At 43.6% G+C, this 23572-nt stretch overlaps 1 long non-coding RNA gene across 1 annotated transcript in view; it reads right to left on the bottom strand.

Annotated features, from left to right (window-relative positions):
* LOC141116824 (uncharacterized) overlaps nucleotides 1-22856 on the bottom strand; it is a 43079-nt gene extending 20223 nt beyond the window's left edge. Inside the window, exon 1 of the long non-coding RNA XR_012237059.1 lies at nucleotides 22783-22856. This is a non-coding gene — a long non-coding RNA (uncharacterized lncRNA). The remainder of the gene's footprint in view (nucleotides 1-22782) is intronic.
* Nucleotides 22857-23572: the final 716 nt, after the last annotated feature.

Here is a 23572-nt window from a genome sequence, read left to right on the forward strand (position 1 = left end):
TAAAGTAGTGAATGTACAGCTTGTATAACAGTGTAAATTTGTTGTCCCCTCAAAATAACTCAACACACAGCCATTAATGTCTAAACATCTGGCAACAAAAGTGAGTACCGCCCTAAGTGAAAATGTCCAAATTGGGCCCAGTTAGCCATATTCCCTCCCCGGTGTCATGTGACTTGTTAGTGTTACAAGGTCTCAGGTGTGAATGGGGAGCAGGTGTGTTATCGCTCTCACTCTTTCATACTGGTCACTGGAAGTTCAACATGGCACCTCATGGCAAAGATCTCTGAGGATCTTAAAAAAAGAATTGTTGCTCTACATAAAGATGGCCTAGGCTATAAGAAGATTGCCAAGACCCTGAAACTGAGCTGTAGCACGTGGCCAAGACTATACAGTGGTTAAACAGGACAGGTTCCACTCGGAACAGGCCTCATCGTGGTGGACCAAAGAAGTTGAGTGCACGTGCTCAGTGTCATATCCAGAGGTTGTCTTTGGGAAATAGACATATCAGTGCTGCCAGCATTGCTGCAGAGGTTGAAGGGGTGGGGGGGGTCAGCCTGTCAGTGCTCAGACCATACGCCGCATGCATCAAATTGGTCTGCATGGCAGTGGTACCAGAAGGAAACCTCTTCTAAAGATGATGCATAAGAAAGCCGGCAAACAGTTTGCTGAAGACAAGCGGACTAAGCACATGGATTACTGGAACCATGTCCTGTGGTCTGATGAGACCAAGATTTATTTGGTTCAGATGGTGTCAAGTGTGTATGGCGGCAACCAGGTGAGGAGTACAAAGATAAGTGTGTCTTGCCTACAGTCAAGCATGGTGGTAGAGGTGTTAAGGGCGGCACAGTGGTGTAGTGGTTAGCACTCTCGCCTAGCAGTAAAAAGGGTCGCTGGTTCGAATCCCAACCACGACACTACCTACCTGGAGTTTGCATGTTCTCCCTGTGCCTGCGTGGGTTTCCTCCGGGTACTCCGGTTTCCTCCCACACTCCAAAGACATGCTGGTAGGTTAATTGGCTTCTGTCCAAAATTGGCCCTAGTATATGAATGGGGACCTTGGATTGAGGGTAGGGACTGATGTGAGTGTGCGATGTACAGGGTTAGGGACAAGGGTCAGGGTTGTAGACACACACTCACTCGGGTTGAACTGGATGGACTGGTGTCTTTATTCAACCTTACTAACTATGTAACTATGTCTGGGGTTGCATGAGTGCAGCACTGGGGAGCTACAGTTTATTGTGGAAACCATGAATGCCAACATGTACTGTGACATACTGAAGCAGAGCATGATCCCCTCCCTTCAGAGACTGGGCCACAGGGCAGTATTCCAACATAACAACCCCAAACACACCTCCAAGATGACCACTGTCTTGCTAAAGAAGCTAAGGGTAAAGGTGATGGACTGGCCAAGCATGTCTCCAGACCCAGGGGCGGATCCAGGGGGGGGCAACAGGGCAATTGCCACCCCCGAGAAATTTGTTGCTGGCCAGGCGGGTGACATAGCGGGTGGCTCCATGGGCGGGTGACATAGCGGGGGGCTCCATGGGCGGGCGACATAGCGGGGGGCTCCGCGGGCGACATAGCGGGCAGGTCTGCGGGCGGGTGACATAGCGGGCGGGCGGCGCGGTTTGTGGGTGGGCCTGGCTGCCAGGTGGCTCAGTGTGTTGGCAGCTGGCCAATCAGTTAGCCAGAGGTGGGGGAGCAGAGAGATGAGATCATCTCTTACCGCCAGCCCTGCATCCCTGCAGTAATTTCCGCCCTCACTGGGCAGGCAGCAGAGAGATTACATTATCTCTCTGCTGCCTGACTCAGTCTGGGAGTCTGGAACACAGCAAGAGACAACCAAAACACCACCTCAACAGGCAAGTGACAATCCACAAGGTGTGGCAGGTGACGTGGCAAGTGACAATTCGCAATGTGTGGCAGGTGAAGTGGCAATCCACAAGGTGTGGCAGGTGACGTGGCAAGTGACAATCCACAAGGTGTGGCAGGTGACATGGCAAGTGACAATTCGCAATGTGTGGCAGGTGATGAGGCAAGTGGCAATCCACAAGGTGTGGCAGATGACGTGGCAAGTGACAATCCACAAGGTGTGGCAGGTGACGTGGCAAGTGGCAATCCATAAGGTGTGGCAGGCGACGTGGCAAGTGACAATTCGCAATGTGTGGCAGGTGATGTGGCAAGTGGCAATCCGCAAAGTGTGGCAAGTGACAATCCACAAGGTGTGGCAGGTGACGTGGCAAGTGACCATCCACAAGGTGTGGCAGGTGATGTGGCAAGTGGCAATCCACAAGGTGTGGCAGGCGACATGGCAAGTGGCAATCCACAAGGTGTGGCAGGTGATGTGGCAAGTGACAATCCACAAGGTGTGGCAGGTGACGTGGCAAGTGGCAATCCACAAGGTGTGGCAGGCGACGTGGCAAGTGATAATTTGCAATGTGTGGCAGGTGACGTGGCAAGTGATAATCCACAAGGTGTGGCAGGCGACGTGCAAACTGACAATCCGCAACATGTGGCAGGTGACGTGGCACACTCAGGGCTCCCACTGATTCTGCATTATGGTGAGTTGAACTATTTCATTTTATATTACAATGTAATTATAGAAATAATGCACTTCAATCATCCTAACACTGTAACAACCATGGTGCCGGGATGATTGAAGCGCCAACACCAGCCGTTTCCCCGATAAATTGGCCACAAAAAAAAAAAAAAAAAAAACGGATTTTCTGGCAGTGCCCCTCCCGAGACTAGACTCTGGATCTGCCCATGTCCAGACCGAAACCCTATTGAGCATCTGTGGGGCATCCTCAAATGGAAGGTGGAGGAGCACAAGGTCTCTAACATCCACCAGCTCCGTGATGTCATCATGGAGGAGTGGAGGAGGACTCCAGTGGCAACCTGTGAAGCTCTGATGAACTCCATGCCCGAGAAGGTTAAGGCAGTGCTGGAAAACAATGGTGGCCACACAAAATATTGACACTTTGGGCCCAAGTTGGACATTTTTACTTAGGGGTGTACTTAATTACTGTGTGTTGAGTTATTTTGAGTGGACAGCAAATTTACACTGTTATACAAGCTGTACACTCACTGCTTTTCATTGTAGCAAAGTTTCTTTAGTGTTGTCACATGAAAAGATATAATAAAATATTTACAAAAATGTGAGGGGTGTACTCACTTTTGTGAGATACTGTATGTACCATGGAGGAGATATCAACTTAGCCTAGTTAAAGTGGAACTTCAATCTCCCAATTGACTTTTATTATTTGTAATCCTTATGCTATCTAGTTGTACAAGACCCCAATACCAAAGCCATGAAAAACCACACTTTGACTTTATAGCCAAATTCCATGTATTAAATTTGTTGCAAAGAAAGCAGCAAGGGGTAGGTGGTAGGACAGTTGATGATTTAACAGGTAGTGCATATTGGGCAATAAGGTACTAGATAATAAGGATCTATAGTATAGACATCCGAGTGACTCAGCTTAAAAAAATCATATCTACACGGTGATTTCACATACCGTATGTACTTTCACACAGGCACATTTGTCTATTTAAGTTATTTCCCTGTCTAAAGGGGAAATAGAGCCTATTTATAACCAGCATTTGCACTTTATCTTCCTGGATTTTGCATTGGTTACTATGTGAAAGCATACAACAGGAAGAAATGGGACTTTTTGACTATTTGCCTATTTCTTAATTATCTTTTCCTAGAGAAATCACCTGCTTTGCCCATAAATGTAAAGGAATAACGATAGTATGAATTTCTAATAATCTATTCTGTTAACTCAGGAAAGGTTATCTGAGTATGAGCACTGATCATGCAATGGCCTGTTTGTCTAAGGGCTAGCCCATCCAAAAATAATATTTTCAGTATAGGCGGTGGTTTAACACCCAACTTTGGGCTATTTTTCTTTTTTCTTTTTGTAGGCCTCCAGTTGTCATAAAAATAAAAAACATATTTGCCATATTCCCCTTCCAGCTAGAGTTATTCTTTTCCACCACAAGATTTCTTCAGTCTTCTGGTTTGAATGACGCCCTGTGTTACTTAACCCAGAAGACTGCGGACAATACTCTAAATGCAGAGCGTCATAGGTCTGCCCCCTGAGGGGTATCAGCATGGCCCCCTTTAGACCCCTTTCACACTGGAGCATTTTGCAGGCACTATAGCGTTAAAAATAGCGCCTGCAAACCGCCCTAAAACAGCTGCTCCATTCACACCAGTGTGAAAGCCTGAGGGCTTTCACAGTGGAGCGGTGCGCTGGCAGGGCCTCAGAAAAAGTCCTGCCAGCAGCTTCTTTGGAGCGGTGAAGGAGCAATGAACTCACCGCTCCTCCACCGCTGCTCCCCATTGAAATCAATGGGGCAGCGCTGCGATACCGCCGGCAAAACGCCGCTCCGGCAGCATTTTGCGGGCGGATTTAACCCCTTTTCGGCCGCTAGTGGGGCGGTTTTAAAGGTAAGACCCCTTTAACACTGCCGGCGCCCGGGCGTCAGCAGTAAAGCGGCACTATTTTTAGCGCCGCTTTACCGTAGTTTTAGCGGCGCTATTCGGCCGCTAGCGGGGCGGTTTTGACTCCCGCTAGCGGCCGAAAAGGGGTTAAATCCACCCACAAAACGTTGCCGCAGTGGCATTTTGCCGGCGGTATGACAGTGCTGCCCCATTGATTTCAATGGGAAGGAGCGTTGGAGGAGCGGTGAGTTCACCACTCCTTCACCGCTCCAAGGAAGCTGCTGGCAGGACTTTTTCTGACGCCCTGCCAGTGCAACGCTCCAGTGTGAAAGCCCTCGGGCTTTCACACTGGAGTGAATGGAGCAGCTGTTTTAGGGCGGTTTGCAGGCGCTATTTTTAACGCTATAGCGCCTGCAAAACGTCCCAGTGTGAAAGGGGTCTAAAGCGACACTAAAAATAGCGCCGCTTTACCACTGACGCCCGGGCGCGGGCAGTGTGAAAGGGGTCTAACTGAGGATGTATTGATGCAGATGTGATCATGCCAGTGCTGTTCTCTGTATCTGGAAGGCTGCCACTGCCATGAGAAAAATGAAGAGAAAGAGGACCCAGCAGGCCACAGGACTGGACTAAAGACTCTGGAAAAGGTCAGAGTATTTTAAAAACATCATAACATACAGCAGAGGGTGTTTTAGGGTTTTAATCGGAAGATGAGGGGCTAAGGTTGGAGTTACACTTAAAGTTTTTGACATCTACCAAAAACTGAAATATGAGCTTCAACATGAAGCAAGTTCAAGGCTTTATCACAGGCAAACTTGTTCAGTGGAGCTCTTATAGTGCTAAATCCTTAGTCTTAAGTGCAGTGACCTATAGCCAGCGGCGGCATTAATCGCATGTAAAAAATCTGACAGGGTGGTTGTATCCAAGTGGATTGATGGATCGACTTGGGTACAATCAGCCTGACCATACATGGATCGAATCTCGGCTGGTTGCTGCTGAACAAGCCGATTTTTGATCCATATATGGTCAGCTTTAGGATGGCAAAAGATGGATTGTTTTGTTTTTTTTTATCAGTCAGCAGGCACATCCACACAAGCGAGGTGAATGGGGGAATCCACTCTGTGCTATTGTATTCTGACAGTGGGAACTTCACCGCTATTAGAATACACTGATACCCTGATCAAATGAAAATTTTCCAACATTCCTGTTCGAGAGAAGATGATCATTAGATCGACTTCTCTTGAGCAAGAATGGCCAGAGATGAATGTAAATCTATCCATCTTGTTATCTATGATCAGCTTTAGAGATGACACTTTTTGCAATTTTCTACGGATAAAAGAACACCAACTGTGTAAATAACGTTTAGATCAAGTTCAAATATATTTATTGCTATCACTAGTTAGGAAAAACAGATAACTTGTTTGAGGGTTTCAAGGGTCCCCCTTTATCAGGACTTAAAGAGAGTCTGTCAAACAAGAGACTGGAAGCAGGCTTGTTATCCAGCAACATTTTGTCTGGAGCATTACACCAATCAACAAACCAAGTTGTCTTTAATTTCAATTCCAATGAAGGGGGCACTTGAAATCCCCCAAAATGCATTGTATTTTATATTTTAATATAACTGTAGCACCCTGTAGTGTGTGCTAGATAATAGTGTAGGTAAAACATAGTTTAGTTCAAGGCTAAGCCTGAGCTATGGAATCTGGGTCAGGGTTTACTAAGGTTTAGGGCTGGATGACTCTTCCTGGCAGCTATCTGGAGCCTCCCCCTGGTCTAGAAGGTTGGAGAATCTTCTAGATTTAAAGGGTGGAGGTAAATAGGAGCTGCCATGCTAATTTTTGAGGCCTCAGACAATCCCCAGTGGTGGGTGGCAGGGGATTGAAACCACCTTATAAAGAGACATGGGCCATGCCAGCAGGGTTGTCGGGTAGAAGATGGAGATACAGTGTTGAGGAGGCTGTCGGTGGCCCTCAGGGGTGCCCCCTACTCTGGGGGGTGTCCTACCTTGGGCTGAGGCTCAGGTGCTGGAAGGATCCTGCCATAACACACAGAAGGAGTCTTTCCTGGAGGTATGGGAGAAAGAGAGGACAGTATGAGTAGAGCAACACTGTGGAGACTAACAAAGGGGTGAGACTGCTACATTTAGCCAGTTTCCCTGAAGACAATGGTGTGTTTAAGTCGTCATCCTTCCCTAGAGAGCTCCTGGGAGTAAGCCGGATAGGCTGGTGAAGAGTGAACCCGGGTAGGCTGGTGAAAAATCAATCAGGTGGACAAAAGTCCATCTAGTTCAACCAATTAAAAAAAAGAAATAAGTCATACAATCTCATATACACAATCCTATACCCACAGTTGATCCAACACTCAATCACAATTAAAGCCCACCCTAAAACTAATATCTCTGCATAGACACCTACGATCTAACACTAACCTATCTAGCCCTGTAAAGAAGAAATCAGTATACATACCTTTTTTGAAGCCGATCTGACCCGGTCTCCAGCAACGGAAGCTCTGCAGAGGACACAGCTGACAATGGATGTGAAATGAATGGGGGGAGTGACGTCACCCATAGACTTATTATGGGGCTTCCATTGTCAGACGTGTCCTCTGCACCCGCCTCCATAGCTCAGTATTGGATCGGGTCGGAATGACTTCAGAAAAGGTATGTATACTGATTTTTTTCCTTTACAGGGCTAGATAGGTGCGTGTTAGATCGTGGATGTCTAAAGATGTAGCGATTTTAGTTTTGGTGTGGACTTCTACTTTAAACCAGGTAAACTAGCACTCATCATCCTCACTACTATATCAAAGTTTTAACTTCTGTCAGAATTTTGAATTCAGGTACTGAAATTCTGCAAATACTATTAGCAGGATTCATATGTGTGTACGTATTTGTTGGAAGACCTGGTAAGCTGTAAATTGTCGTGTCATTCTGCTAAGAAGGAAGTAATTGATATTTTTGAGAATCCAACCTCGGGGGTCATTCCGTTCTAGAACTGGAGGTCAAAGGTTAAACTGTGTATTTCTATTTTTGTCCAATATTGATGGAAACTTTTTGCTGGTACATCACATTTCATTTTTCTCTAATATATTTAAACTCTCTCCTATCATATCAAAATGTGAGAGGAAAAAACATGGCATTTTCATGTTTTGTCACACTAAGAATATTTTCAGCATTTTTGGGGGGTTGGTTCGATGATCTATCTATTATCATATTGTACAATTGAGGTTTAACGAGGATATATGTGTTATATACAGGGCCGTCTTTTATATTGATTGGACCCTGGGCAAACATTTTCTTGAGGGGGGGGTGAGAGAGAGGGAGAGTGAGAGAGAGAGAGTTGGGGGGGTGAAAGAAGGAGAGAGAGAGGTGGGGTGAGAGGGGGGCGAGAGAGAGGGCGGTGAGAGAGAGAAGAAGGTGAGAGGGGGGTATAAGAGAGAAGGGGGGAGAGGGGTGAGATGGAGAAAGGGGGAGATAGAAGGGCTCCGGGGCTCTCAATCCTAGCTGCCCTTGATGCTCGCCTTCCCCTTGCTCCTGCCACCACCAGACCGGGACCCTCCAAGACAAGGGGCAGCTGCTTTGGACCCCACAGCAATGACTGGGCTCAGGGCAGCTGCCCCTTTTGCCCCATCTTAAGGACAGCCCTGGTTATATATGTAACTTTTTGTTAGGGCAGACTCATTATGCATAATGTACTTTTTCACATTGGGTACACATTGTTTGCCAGTCATATGGGAAAAAGTAACACTGTAGGCCAGCCATTCTCAACCACGATGCTGTGGAACCCTAGGGTTCCCCCAGAAGTAGCTAGGGGTTCCTTGAGCTGCTACTGATTGACCTCCCATTCGATACTGCCTGCATAGTTCCAGAACCAACGCCATTTGGCAGATCCAGCTGCATAATGCCATTGATCTTTTTGGCTGTAAAAGTGGCATTCTGACCACCTATCAAGTTCCTACGTACCTGACTGATAAGCCCGAGTGCAGAGGATGGTCTCCCTTACGAATCTGACTCTACGCCCCTGGTAGAGCAGACAGGTGGCATGGGGTGCAGCATGGTATGGGTGCCTGGTGGGTCAGCTGTTAGAAAGGCTCTTCTGAAGGTTCCTGATGAGGACCAGCTGGGAGGAAGATCAGAACAGCAGACAGACTGGAGGCTAGAACAACTGATATCCGGACACACACATACACACACACACACACACACACACACAAACCCAGATGCTGGGTCTGGCAGATAGTAGAATAGTCCAGAAGGGTGTGGATACAGGCAAGAGCAGGCAGGCTGGGTTCAGCACAGACAGGGGATGCTGAAGCAGGTGCCAGAGGCAAACAGGTCAGGTCGCAGGCCGGGTCGGTAACTGGCGGGCAGCATAGTATCCAAAGGAGCAGGCAGGTTTAAGGTCAGAAGTGGTCACAGGAAGCTGCAGATCAGACAGCACTGTCTGCATATCCTGTTTAAATAGGCCGTTTGGCGCCGATTGCGCACCCGCACCGGCGCACACAGACGTGCACTAGCACAGCCAGCAATGTTTCTTCCACTGAGCACTTCCTGACACCACCATTCCTACTGTTCACCAATGTAAATAGCATTTTGCCTACTATCCTCTAATTAATTGGTTTTAGCCTGGTATATATTATTTTGTATTGGGGATTCATGAGCTCTTTATTCGTATTTGCAATGGGCTTACAGATCAGTCCTCCCAGAACCAATATTTCAGTTATGGGTGGGCTGAGTCAACCAAGGGCTTTTTCTGTCTCCAGGGACAAGTAAGACTTTTCTGCTGGAGTCCCTCAACCACCATTGACACACAAAAATTATTAGACTTTGACAGAATTCTCTCTTGTAAAAAAACAAAACACAGCTGGTACACCTCAAAACCCAATTGCAGAGATTTCACAATGAGAATTAGAAGAAGTCAACCATTCAGCCTCCACCCAAAATAATGGTTAACATAATAAACTATGTCTGTACTGGGCTGGAAGATCTCATTATCAGTTATAAACTAGATTTGAAGAAGTTCCGCCTGGGCGTAATGCTTATAGGGGTGGCCCCCAAAGACATCACCATGCTAGGGGGACTCACATGGGAGTGGTTCTGTGGTAAGCGATCGCTGAGTGATGCTACTTCCCGAGGAGGTGTGTTTAGATGGAATGCTTTGATGCGCTATGTACTCATTGTTTTGTAAGTGTTTTTAACCCTTGGTTGTTCAAATAAAATACATTCAGTGAACACTATATAGTTTCTTCTCTCTTCTCACTTATGGTATGCCACACATGAGGATTTGAATGGAATTGGAGTCTGAATTGCGTAACGGTCCTGAGGTGTGCCTGATATTATTAACCCCACGAGGGGAAAGAGACATGTCGACCTCAAATTCACCAAGGGGGTCAGACCATTAAGATGAGCAGATTTGAATGTCGCCCTGGTACAGAGTGCACTGCACTGGAGGGAAGAATCAAAAACATCTATCTTCATTCACTTGAAAGGGGAATTCATCATGACATGGACTCTGTTGCATTTATTTATAGATTTTTTAGTTATTTATTTCTTGACATTTTTCTTTCATAATATTTCATAATAAAATATTTACTTGATATACAAGCGATGTCTTGATATACAAGTAGCGTCATGTCACAACTGAATATAAAACAGAACAGAGGCGCCTCTAAGTGAAGCAATATGGTTACATTTAATAAAGGTACAACATTTAGCAAATCACATGGTTGATGATTAAAACAGGCACATCTAAGTATGCAGGCATCTGGGGTAAAGTTGTCCACATAGACCATCCTCCACAACACCATCAATGTTGTCCCTTCCACGCTGCGCGCCACACTTTCAAACCCCTCTACTGCAGGGTAGTCTTCCTGGTCACAATTGCAGACTGACAGTGGTGAGAGTCGGCGGTGCAGAGGGCGGCCTATGTAGACAGCTTTACTCCGGATACTTGCATACTTAGATGCGCCTCTTTTACTCATCAACCATGTGAGTTGCTAAATGTTGGACCTTCATTAAATGTAACCATATTGTTACACTTAGAGGCGACTCTCTTCTCTTTTATACTCTGTAGCTCCTGCTGGATTTTGCTTCTAATCCTCTTGTGGAGGCTGCTATTTGTGGATGGACATTTTATGGTTACACAACTTATCACATTGCTATAATCTTTTTATATGGACTATAAACTGAAGCACTTATGAATAAATGGTTGTGGAACGAATTATCTGAGTTTCCATTATTTCTTATGGGGAAATTCACTTTGATATACAAGTGCTTTGGATTACAAGCATGCTTCCAGAACGAATTATACTCTCAATCCAAGGTTTTACTGTATATGTATTTTTAGATTATGCACTACTAAAGTTAATTCCAGTAGGAGTGGAATAATTTTAATGTTGGTATGAGGATTTGCAATTGACACATTTTATTTACTGATGTACTTTATTTTACCAAGCTTATTATTTTTTGCATTATTGTTATTTAAAATTTGTTTCCAGTACAGGGGTACATTTTTTTGAAGACAGATAGTTTTGTTGATTAAGGGGAGCGCTGCACTATTTTTGGTGTGAGATTTCTGTAAAAGTGATATAAAAACACTTGGATGCTGGCTCGCTTTCCAAGATATTCACATTTGGTTGCACAGATTTAATGTTGGTTTATTATTTACTGAACATTCACTAGATGTGAATCTTCCTGGCCAATGTGATTTAATATACAGTGTATGATTCACAACTAGTGAATGGAAATTTAGATGAGCGATGGCAGAAAAGACCAAGTAGTACATCAACTTTGCCCTATTTTGTCTGAGTATAGGTCTATCTATCTAAGCCTGTCCCAAGCATGTTTGAATCCTTTCACTGTTGACTTATTCACAACCTCTGCTGAAAGTCTATTCCAAGCATCACCTACTCTTTTGGCAAAATAATGCTTTATAACTAGGAACAAAGCATTACTAGACCTACTGATTACCAACAATACAGACCTGATCACGGATGTGGAAATACAGGGCAATTTAGGAAACAGCGATCACAGGTCAATTAGCTTCAGTATAAATCACACAAATAGGAAACATAAAGGGAATACAAAGACACTGAATTTCAAAAGAGCCAACTTCCCAAAACAGCGAACTTTGCTAGAAGATATTAATTGGGATAAAATCTTAGGAACAAAGAACACGGAGGAGAGATGATGGGTTTGCTTTAAGAACATATTAAATAAGAGCATTAGCCAGTGCACCCCATTGGGAAATAAATTTAAAAGAGCGAACAAAAGTCCTGGGTGGCCTAACTCCAATGTAAAAATGCATAAACAGTGCCTTGCAAAAGTATTCCCCCCCTTGGCATTTTACGTGCTTTGTTGCCTCACAACCTGGAATTAACATGGATTGTTTGAGGATTTGCATCATTTAATTTACAGAGCATGCCCACAACTTTGAAAATGTGTTTTGTTTTTTTTTTTATTGTTAACAACAAATAGGACAAAATAACAGAAAAAGTCAATGTGCATAACTATTCACCCCCCTAAAGTCAATACTTTGTAGAGCCACCTTTTGCGGCTATCACAGCTCCTTCAAGTCGCTTTGGATAAGTCTCTATGAGCTTTCCGCATCTAACCTCTGGGATTTTTGCCCATTCCGCCTTGCAAAACTGCTCCAGCTCCTTCAAGTTGGATGGTTTGCGCTTGTGAACAGCAATCTTTAAGTCTGACCACAGATTTTCTATTGGATTGAGGTCTGGGCTTTAACTAGGACATTCCAACACATTTACATGTTTCCCCTTAAACCACTCAAGTGTTGCTTTAGCAGTGTGTTTGGGTCATTGTCCTGCTGGAAGGTGAACCTCCATCCTAGCCTCAAATCTCACACAGAGTGGTACAGGTTTTGCTCAAGAATATCCCTGTATTTAGCACCATCCATTTTTCCTTTAACTCTGACCAGTTTCCCAGTCCTGACTGCTGAAAAACATCCCCACAGCATGATGCTGCCACCACTATGTTTCACTGTGGGGATGGTGTTCTTTGGGTGATGTGATGTAGTGTTTTCTTTGATGGCCAACAAGATAAATTTTAGTCTCATCAGACCAGCGCACCTTCCTCCATACATTTTGGGAGTCTCCCACATGCCTTTTCGCAAACTCAAAACGTGCCAATTTGTTTTTTGCTGAAAGTAATGGCTTTCTTCTGGCCACTCTGCTATAAAGCCCAACTCTATGGAGCGTACAGCTTATTGTCATCCTATGTACAGATACTGCAGTCTCTTCTGTGGAACTCTGCAGCTCCTCCATGGTTACCTTAGGTCTCTGTGCTGCCTCTCTGATTAATGCCCTCCTTGCCCGGTCCGTGAGTTTTGGTGTGCGGCCGTCTCTTGGCAGGTTTGCTGTCCTGCCATGTTCTTTGCATTTGGTTATGATAGATTTGATGGTGCTCTTAGGGATCATCAAAAATTTGGATTTTTTTTTTATAACCTAACCCCGACTTGGAGACTTCCTTGGTCTTCATGGCAGTGTTTGGTCAGTGGTGCCTCTTGCTTAGGTGTTGCAGCCTCTGGGGCCTTTCAAACTCTCTAGACTAGAGTCATAAGTGAAAGGAAAGGAGCAGCAAAATAATAAAATACCATGGCTGCTTTTTATGTAGAAACATATGGCATTACTATTAAAAGACTTATTGTGAGCCAGGATGCCTGTGTATTTGTTTTATGTTCATGTTTGTATTGTAACATGTACAGTACATACCTACAGCATATGTGTAAAATGATGTTCTTTTTGGTAAAATACAATAAAAACAAAGGTTATAATGGCAATAATCATGGAAAACATAATGTTTGTATCCTTCTAACTGAAAAGTAATTTATATGCCATGAAATATCAGAAAATCTAACATGTTAGTGCAGTTTCCAGCTCTAAAGGTGGCCATAGACGGATCGAAATTCGACCAATTCAGCAGGAACCGGATGCATTTTGATCTGTTTGTTGGCATTCTTGTTCAAAAAGAGTTGATTGTTAGATTGACTTCTGTTGAACAGACAGGCTGGAATACTTTTTGATCAGCCAATTGGCTGCAGGTGCTGATCAGTGTATTCTGGCAGCGGAGAGTCCCGCTGTCAGAATACAATGTCCTGGTGGGGAAAAAATTCTTACATCCATCTCATTTGTGTGGATGGAGGAATCTGTTCTTAAAGAGGAGCTCCAGTCTCCCCCCCAAAAAAATTAAGAGTCAACAGCTACAAATGCTGTAGCTGCTGACTTTTAATATAAGGACACTTACTTGTCCAGGGATCCAGCGATGTCCTCACCCGAGACGGTTGTTCAATTGGCTTTGGGTGCAGGTGCCAGCATCTTAGGTAAGGGAAACCGGCAGTGAAGCCTTCTAGCTTCATAGCTGGTTTCCTACTGCACATCCATGAGCCGCGCTGTGCTTTGCGAACGATCCAGCAGTCTACTGGGACCTGTGATGTGTCCCAGAAGGCTGGGGGGGGGGGGGTGGACCGAATCTCCGCACAGATCACCACGGCAATTTGATCGGAAGTGGGAACGAGTACCTGTCAAAACCAGGTCCCTGCCCCCCCTCCAAAAAGTGCCAAATGTTGAGGCGCGGGGGGAATGGAAACAAGCGGATTGTCCCCTTTTGGGTGAAGTTCCTCTTTAAGAGGGAAGGGAAGTGATGAGTTTTTATCAGGTATAGAGAAAACAAAAAGCCCAAAGGCTGAAGCTGCGCTAGAAATAAAAATAAAAGTAACAAGTATTGAATAAGTGTCAAAATAAATAAATAAAAGCAGCCAGCACCTGAAAGTCTAGTATCAAACTTCAAAAGTACATATATAAAACACAAAAGATGCAGAGCTAAAATTATGTGAAAAAATTGTGACTGAAGAAAACTAAAGCAGAGTCTCATAAGCATATCAGCATATAGGAGGAAGTGAGTTTGGCAGCAGCTGTCAGCACAGTACTATGTCTACAGATTGCTTTGCTGTATCGCATGGATAGGAGAGACGACGTCCTATAATGACGAAACGCGTAGGGAGGAGACTGCGACTGTGACGTCATTACGTTTTCGGATGGGCTAACAAACGAACGTAGGAAGTGAAGTTCAAGAGACGGAGACACCGCTATTTGTTCTTATGCCATACTCCACTGCTCTTAATTAACTGCAACATTGTAAATGTGATTCTTTTTAACCTTAATAAATCACTTTATTTGTACATACTACACTATAGAAGTTTTTTTATTTCATATTCCTGAGAATTATCCACCGCTAGCTGCTGTATTGTGCCTTTGGTTTTGGGGAGACTGATTTCCCTGAGCTGGGCGAGACTGCCGTAACAGCAGTCATCGCCATCTGGTAAACGGATTATAATACTCACCTAGGGTGTGAAACTACATAGAAGATTTCCCTTTTTCTGGTTCCTTGCATTTTCACCGATGGGTGTTTTTTCCTTGTTCATTCATGGACTAATACTTTGATGGGACTTTTCCTCTTGCAATTTTCACATGTTAAGTTTTATATATGTTTTTTTTATCATTGTTTACTAGATTATGCCTCATATGAATTTTTCACCATTGATCACATGCTGATATGCTTATGAGACTCAGCCTTAGTTTTCTTCAGTCACAATTTTTTCACATAATTTTAGCGCTGCATCTTTTGTGTTTATATATGAGTTTTTATCACATTAGCACTCCCACACTTGTGATGCAACATAGAGAAATGGCAAGCCATGGATTGGACCCTGTTGAACCGGAAGAGGAAGTTGCCCATCCCTTTGGCAAACAGGGGCAAACTAGGTAAATGAATACATGAACATGAGACAAGAGGAATTAATTAGCCATGAAACTACAGCCACAACATGTGAGCCCATCATTACAAGGTAAAGCAAGCAAGCAACATATTGAATATCATTTCATTTATACTAATACCTAGTTAAAACAATGACATCATTTGAAAATGTACATTGCCTTTAAAATGTGAAATTACACTGCTCTCAGTTACTTGAATGTGTAAAGCTCATGCAGTAAAAAGCGATCCTTTAGTAAAAAGCCAGCCCCTCATTTACCTCGGCAAGAAGGATCACCTACAATAGTGTTCTACTACTGGCTGTTAGTAGCTATCTAAGCATTGAAAATTGAGTTACAGTAATAAGTAATAATGACATCACAGCACTTCTCCTTTAAACACAATGCAGAAGTAATGTGTTATACTGTGCTTCTACGGAGCACTCTTACGGTGGTCTCTGTAGCAGAAACCCAAGCCCAAAAGTTGATTGATTCTACACCTTGATTACTGTTGAAACATGGTTGGACTATGCCAGGTATAGCAATAAGTTTTATTTAATCCCCCTACTCTGCAGGTTCTCATCTTCCCTTCGCTCCTGCACAGTACCATTCAGCAAAAAAAGAAAACTCAGTGCTTTCTTGGAAGGGCACTCTTACTCTCCTTGCTCTACTTGATGATTGGTCTAGAACTGTCACATGGGGATGGGGAGAGAGTCATTACCCCTATATAAGCTTTAAAGCCCAACTCTGGGAATAGAGCTGGCCATACTTAGATCGAAAAAGTATCCAGCGTGTTTCAGGGGGCCAGCCATTGGCCTGTGCTTGTAATTCAACTGGAAAATGACCATTGTAGGTCCAGTTCCCTTCTGGTTTTGTTAACATTGTTGTCAATCACACCCTGATGAAGCTTTCTTGGACCTCCGAAACGTGTTTGATACTTTTTAATCTGTACTGACTTTTATTGAAACAAAGTTGTATCTGGACCCAGTGGCAGGATGTTCATAAGGGGCGCACAGGCGCCACCCCCCCTATCCATGCGTTCGACCCCATAATCTACATGCATGGCGCCGGATGCATGGATGCCAGTGGGGGGGGGGGGGGGTTTAAGCACGTGATCAGAGCCAGAGGCTTTAATAGGCTTCAAAAAAGGGTGGGCTCATGGTGCAGAGCACTGCACCCGAAGCCCACCCAGTTGTGTGACAATAGTGAATGAATATTGGCTATTGTAACACTGATTCTGCCTCCCAGCCAGTCAGGAAGTGGGTCCGATTGGTTGAAAGGAGAAGCTACCCTATTGGTCAAGGGAGGAGGAGGGAGGAGACGCACGGTAAGGACGGCGCCATGATGCCGAGAACACAGGGGAAGCTGGCCACCCGTCGCCCAGAGGGAAGTGCTGCCCGGGATAGGTGTTGCGGGTGACCGACCCCGACCGGGGCGGGTGGTTTGCGGGTGATCCGACTGGGGAGGATGGGGCTGGCTGGTTGTGCACTGTTTTCCGCCACCCCAAGAAAATATACCACCCACCGTCACTGTCTGGACCTCTTAGTAGTGGTGTGGCACTTCAATTTCAGTTTTTGTTATACTACACTGCAAGCCAAGGAGACTGTAGCCATCCTCTGGGGCGTAGAAGCTGTCTGCCCGAGAGACAGATCATTTACATCAACATCAATACTTTACGATAATCATAGGCATGCGCACAGGGTGTGCCTGGGCACACCCTAATCACCCCGTGCAGTGCTGAGTCCTGCTTCCCGTCTCCCCCCTGCAGTGCTGCCAGCTTCCCTCCTCTCCTCTCAGGAGTGGGGAAGGGGCTGGTAAATATTTCATTAACCGGCTTTCCTTTTTTGAATGAAAATAGTGAGTGATCTGTACCAATCACTCCTGTCTTCATTCTTAACTGAAGCATACAGAAAGAACAGTGTAGCGCTGGACCAGTGAAGAAAAACACATATGTTGATATATGTGAATATGCCAAAACCCACAAAATGATCATAAATCAATAAATAATACTAAACTAATCAGTGTAACACTGGTTTAAAGTGATACAATACACATATATAATAAGGATGTGAATTATTCACCCAAAACTTATATCATCATAAATAATAAAATTCATATGAGTGATAATCTTTATAAACGTGAGTCCATACCCTAAAGGGTGTATACAAAGAAAAAAGTGAAGAATAGTAATTAAAGTTCATAGGTGTCTCAAACGAAAGTATAAATCCAAAAAAAATGTTCCCAAAAAAAAGGGCTATTGCAGGGCTCAGGATTGCATGATCCACCTTGAGTGCAGCCCACCACCAGATGGTAAAATTAAAGGCTTACCAGAAAGCCTGCGACCGCCCTTACTCAGGGGGGTCAATACAGGCTTAGTAGTGGAAAATATCCGAAGATGATGTATTCCCCTTTTTAGTCAATCTGCACTATTGTTTTTCTTTTGGGATCTGTGGCTTATTTATGCCTGGCCCCTCCGGGAAGGAGTATTGAAGGAATCCATGGGAGCACCTTTTCCATAGTGGAGTCCCCGTTGCTGAGGATCATTTGCTTGGTGATAAGAGCAGGAGAACAGTTCAGGGAATACATCATCTTCGGATATTTTCCACTACTAAGCCTGTATTGACCCCCCTGAGTAAGGGCGGTCGCAGGCTTTCTGGTAAGCCTTTAATTTTACCATCTGGTGGTGGGCTGCACTCAAGGTGGATCATGCAATCCTGAGCCCTGCAATAGCCCTTTTTTTTGGGGAACATTTTTTTGGGATTTATACTTTCGTTTGAGACACCTATGAACTTTAATTACTATTCTTCACTTTTTTCTTTGTATACACCCTTTAGGGTATGGACTCACATTTATAAAGATTATCACTCATATGAATTTTATTATTTATGATGATATAAGTTTTGGGTGAATAATTCACATCCTTATTATATATGTGTATTGTATCACTTTAAACCAGTGTTACACTGATTAGTTTAGTATTATTTATTGATTTATGATCATTTTGTGGGTTTTGGCATATTTACATATATCAACATATGTGTTTTTCTTCACTGGTCCAGCGCTACACTGTTCTTTCTGTATATTCTATCACGGTCCCCTTCTTCAGTTTTTATCATCATTTATACTTAGCACCTAGTGCAATTTCTTTATCTTTTTGGTTTTTAACTGAAGCATAGTAAACTATGTTTACTGCAAGCTGCAACAAAAGGGACTGGGGAATCTCTGACCTCAGTTTCTTTCTCTGTCTCAAAAATGAGACATCAGGGGTCTGTTTAGAGACTCTTGATATTTCACCAAAGCCCCATAACGGGGCTCCTAAAAAAAAATTGTAAACAATTAATAAAAAATATTGTAAAAAATAATAAAAAAATAACTACTGACACTGTCCACTGCCCTACTGACACCAATCTTTGTTTTACTAACTGCTCTGCCAATATACACACGTGTGTTTGTGATCTGGGGTGCACACCAATGACGATAATACCAATGAGATAATTTTTAATCCTTGGGATTAATAAAGTATTCTGAATCTGATAACCCTACAGGTCAGTGCTATTTTTCCACTCACCTAAACTAAGGTAAATATTTAACCCTTGCAGTGTGAGATGGCCCCACAACAAAGGTATATTTTTGTTGTGTCCAGGGTTGGGCTATAATTAGAGGGACTTGGAGCTTACTCCAAGTTTCCTCTTTTTGCTTTTAGCAGCTGAACGTTGTGGGGGGATGGAAACAAACGGAGAGCAAGTTCTGCTGGGGAAAATTACATTAGGCTTAACCTGTTGCATTATCCTGCTTGGAAAAAACACAGGTTCAAAAGGCAACTTGGGCACACTGTAGAAGTATTGCAAAGCAAACCCTAAAATAGCATATGGAACACAGGCTGTTAAGTCATTCACACTGCAAAAATGAGCATATAGAGAGAAATCCACAAAGATTACAGAGAAATGAAACTATGGCCTACATTTTCTAAATCAGCAGAATAATCATGGTTACGCTTGCTAAACCAACAATACTACTGTTTATGTGTTTGGAAGATTCTCTGGTTTCACATGCATGTCTTGTTTTAGTAATTGGAATTATTGATGGCAGCTGAGTTATGCCCATTTAGGTTACAGCCTAGAATGATTGTGACATCAGAGAAATGTAAAAAAAAACAAACAAAAAAAAACATGCCTAGGCGTTAATGAATACCTCAATCCTAAACATATATCGGCTCTCATTTTCTCAGGAGGGGTTAGAAAATGAATGTTAGCAACTGCTATGTGAGTTGCATAGAGAATCTTTTACTGATATACTAGTCTGCCTGCCGTTCTGCTCTACATTTAAGGCTAATAATTCCATGTTTACATGAAAAATAAATGTCTTCTGTGTTAGGCCCTATGCACTCGGATGTAAAAAAAAAAAAAAAAGCAGCCTCTCTCAACCTCTTTACACCAGAGGAACCCTAGAATTAATTTTCAGGTTTCGCGGAACCCCTTAGTCCATTGGGGGTCATTGGAAAAATGCCCCTCACATTGGTAATGGCCATTGGGAAAAATTCCCCCCTTACGGTGGTGGTGAGTACGCCACTTTTGCAGTCATGCCGCGGACTCTGTCAGGTTGCATTGGACCTGTAAATATTCAGGCACCATTGGATAGGAAGTCAGTTCACCAAATCTCAAGGAACCCCTAGCCACCTCTGGAAGAACCCTAGATGAGAATGGTTGGTCTATATGCTACAAAGTCTTCTGGAACAAAATCCTGTGCTCAGGGAGATGTAGGTGGCATGTACAGCTGCCCAATGGTTGTAAGTGGCCCCTGTTCATCGGCATTTACCCACTCATGTGCAGACACAAAAGTGGCACATTCAGGGAAATATGCACATGAATGAGTAAACACTGTTGCTTTTGTTTACATCTATGTGTACAGCCATTTACTTGTATGAGCTAGTATGCACCAACTGCAGCTTCCGGATGCAGAAAAGCATCAGGTATTTTACGTTAGAGGACTGTGTGGTCCCTAGATCTCCGTGTGTATGATGGTTCACTCTAGTTAACATTTAAAATTAAACTTTGAGATGCATACAGGGCGCACAGCCTACCTGCTGAGCACTGCAGCTCTTCATATAGTCATTGCTCTTGTGTGAATGTAAGTGCCGGTTCACACAGGGGCGACCTGTCAGGCGACTTGTCAGCCTGACAAGTCACGTTCCATTCAGTACAATGGAACCATTCTAATAGGAGTGTCAAGTCACTCCGACAAAGGTTCCTGTAATACTTTGGGGCGACTTTGGAGCAGCTTGCATTGACTTCTATTGTAGAAGTCGTTTGCAAGCCGCGCTGAGGTCGTGCTGTACGGCTTCAGAGTCGGACGACTTTGAAGCCACCCCAGTGTAAACTGGCACTAAAAGATGATGCCAGAATCAAGGAGACAGAAAGTTACAAAGCACAGGTGTCCAATAGTCCACTCCCTCCTACTATGGTCTGCTGAGATGTTCGTGCTTATTCTACACAGGGTTACATAAAGCTCAGATTAATTAAAACCGATTACATTCTCTGATTCAGGCCATTGTCACACAGGCAGATCGAATCGACAGCAATACATATCTATGGGTAAATCTTATACACATATAAACCCATGCTTTTTCCTTCTAGTTAAGAGGGCTGGGCTGGAAGGGAGCATGTGTCATTTAGACACATGCCCCTTCTATGACACTGCAGTGAGAGGAGAGCCTCCACAACGGCATTTTTATTAGACAGCATGTTCCAATGGTGCTTTACCATTAGTCCAAGCTATCCATTAAGCTCAGTGCTTCTGACAAGAAGAAAGAGGCACTGTGAGCTCATCCTCTCAGTCTGCTGCAAACAGTGTGCCAGTTTGTATTTAAACTGGCCACTCTGTATGTAGCTTCTGACAGGCTGCACAAGAAGCCCTGTATCCCTGGAACTATAGTTGGCAGGAGCCCCAAATTTCGACCTGTGGTGGGGAAGATCTTCAGCTACCTACCTCCAATCTCTGTGACCCCAGGTTACCGAGCTACCACCCTCAAAGCTCGATTGTTTTTTTTTTTAATGTTCATAGCAGGTGAGGCTCTGCCTCACCTGCCTCCTGTGACTGCACGTCCCTGACCTACACCAGGGAAGTGCAGTCAGGGGAGGCAGGTGAGGGAATAAATAAATAAAAATGATCGACTTCAAGGGTTGTAGCTCGGTGAACACTAGACACAGAAACACAAAATTTGGGGAGTAGGTAGCTGGGGCTTCTATCATCTATGGTTCTGGAGATACGGGGCTCCTTGTGCAGCCTATCAGAAGCTAAATACAGAGCAGTCAGTTTAAATGCAAGCTGGCACACTCTGTTTGCAGCAGACTGAGAGGATGAGCTCACAGTGCCTCTCCTCACTTCTTGGCACTGAGCTCAATGGACAGCTTGGAACCTTGGACCAATGGTAAAGTACCATTAGCCCAAGCTATCCAAGAAAAATGCTGCAGTGGAGGCTGGCCTCTCACTGCAGTGTCATAGAAGGGGGCATGTATCTAAAAGACAAATACTTCCTTCCAGCCCAGCCCTCTTAACTAGAAGGAAAAAACATGTGTTTATGGGTATAACATTTACCCACAATCCCATGTTTTTCTCACACGTTTAGGAGAGAGAATGAGAATCTGCTGCTGCTGAAAAGGTACAAGCTGAATCATATATTATTATGCTAATATGTTATAAGATAATAATGTATTATTTATCTATTTACTGTGAAACTACTGGTTTGAAGTTATAGCTTGTATAATAATAATATTAATAATAATCATAATAATAATAATAACTTCAGTAATTTGTCCGTTAAGCCACCTACTTGAGCACAGTTTTTGAAAATATAGTAAATTACATTAAAAACAATAAATTATTATAAGTATATTACTTACTTATGGTAATTAACCCCTTGCCACCCAGGCCAATTCTGACACTTCTCTCCCGCATATAAAAATCATAATTTTTTTGCTAGAAAATTACTCAGAACCCCCAAATATTATATACATTGTTTTAGCAGACACCCTAGGGAATAAAATGGTGGTCATTGAAACTTTTTATGTTACACGGTATTTGCGCAGCGATTTTTCAAACGCATTTTTTTTGGAAAGAAACTGTTTCATAAATAAAAAAGAAAACAAAAAACCACTAAAATTAGCCCGATTTTTTTGTATACTATGAAAGAGGAGGTTAGGCAGAGTAAATAGATACTCAACATGTCACGCTTTAAAATTGCGCATACTTGTGGAATGGCGCCAAACTTCAGTACTTAAAAATCTCCATAGGCGACACTTTAAAAATGACATGTTTAGAGTTACAGAGGTCTAGTACTAGAACTATTGCTCTCGCTCTAACGTTCGTGGCGTATGTAACTTGTGTGTATCTGGCTCTGATTCTAGACAGTGCCCCACCAGCCACTGACCTCATCGCACGTCCCTGGCCTACACCCACCTCCAGGTCCATTCAGGCTTACTGAACCAAAGTGAAAAAGTTTGCGTTCGGGTCTGATTTTACAGACTGGACCAGAGGTGGGCAGATATAGGCAGAAGAAAATGTAACATCCATACCGGTCTGATCTGTCTAGGATCCTCTGCAGAGACTGAATGGACACTGTCCAATGAAAGGGGTCTAAAGTTCAGTTGCTCTGTTTTTTGGATAGCATTAGTAGTTTATTAAATGCTTTTATTTGTTACCTGGAATTACTCCGCCCTAAAATACATTTCCTTTGCAGGATGATTTTCTGTACTCTGTTTGGAGAACATTCAATGTACACTACTGAAAACAGAATTTAAGATCTAGGAAATGAAAGGCTTGCAAACTAAGATTCATCGTCATATTTCTACCTCTGAGAGGAACTTTGTGGCTTGAGAAGGACTTTTTGTCCTTTAGGCTTACCAAAAAAAGGATATGGAAGATGCAGAAAGGGCTATAGAAAGTAACAACAGAAGAGTGCACATATTGGCCACTGTATCAGTGTTGTAAACCATCAGTATTTTTACTGGCAGTCAGTAAAAAAGGGCACTTTTCTCCTGCCAGTAAACGGCAGTGACAGGAAAAGGTTGCCAGTTAAAAATATACCTGTTACTTTCATCTGAGTGCCTACTACAGTGTGTTCAGGCGGTGCCAGGGGGGGCTGATCTGGTGCTGGTCTGCGGGACGGGAGCTAGGCAAGCCTGGAGCAGGACTATCACTGCTTTTTGGACTGTAGTGGACTGAAGGGACCACCTGGCGTGGAGAGAGACTGTCACTGTGATATGTTTTTTGCCTTAAAGTGGATGTAAACCCAATGTCATCCTGTCTAAACTACTGCCATAGGGGTTATCTATAAGGATATACATGCCTCCTGCATGTATCTTT

The sequence above is a fragment of the Aquarana catesbeiana genome, linkage group LG13 (assembly GCF_042186555.1).
Source record: "Aquarana catesbeiana isolate 2022-GZ linkage group LG13, ASM4218655v1, whole genome shotgun sequence".
In the NCBI taxonomy this organism is placed as follows: Eukaryota; Metazoa; Chordata; class Amphibia; order Anura; family Ranidae; genus Aquarana; species Aquarana catesbeiana.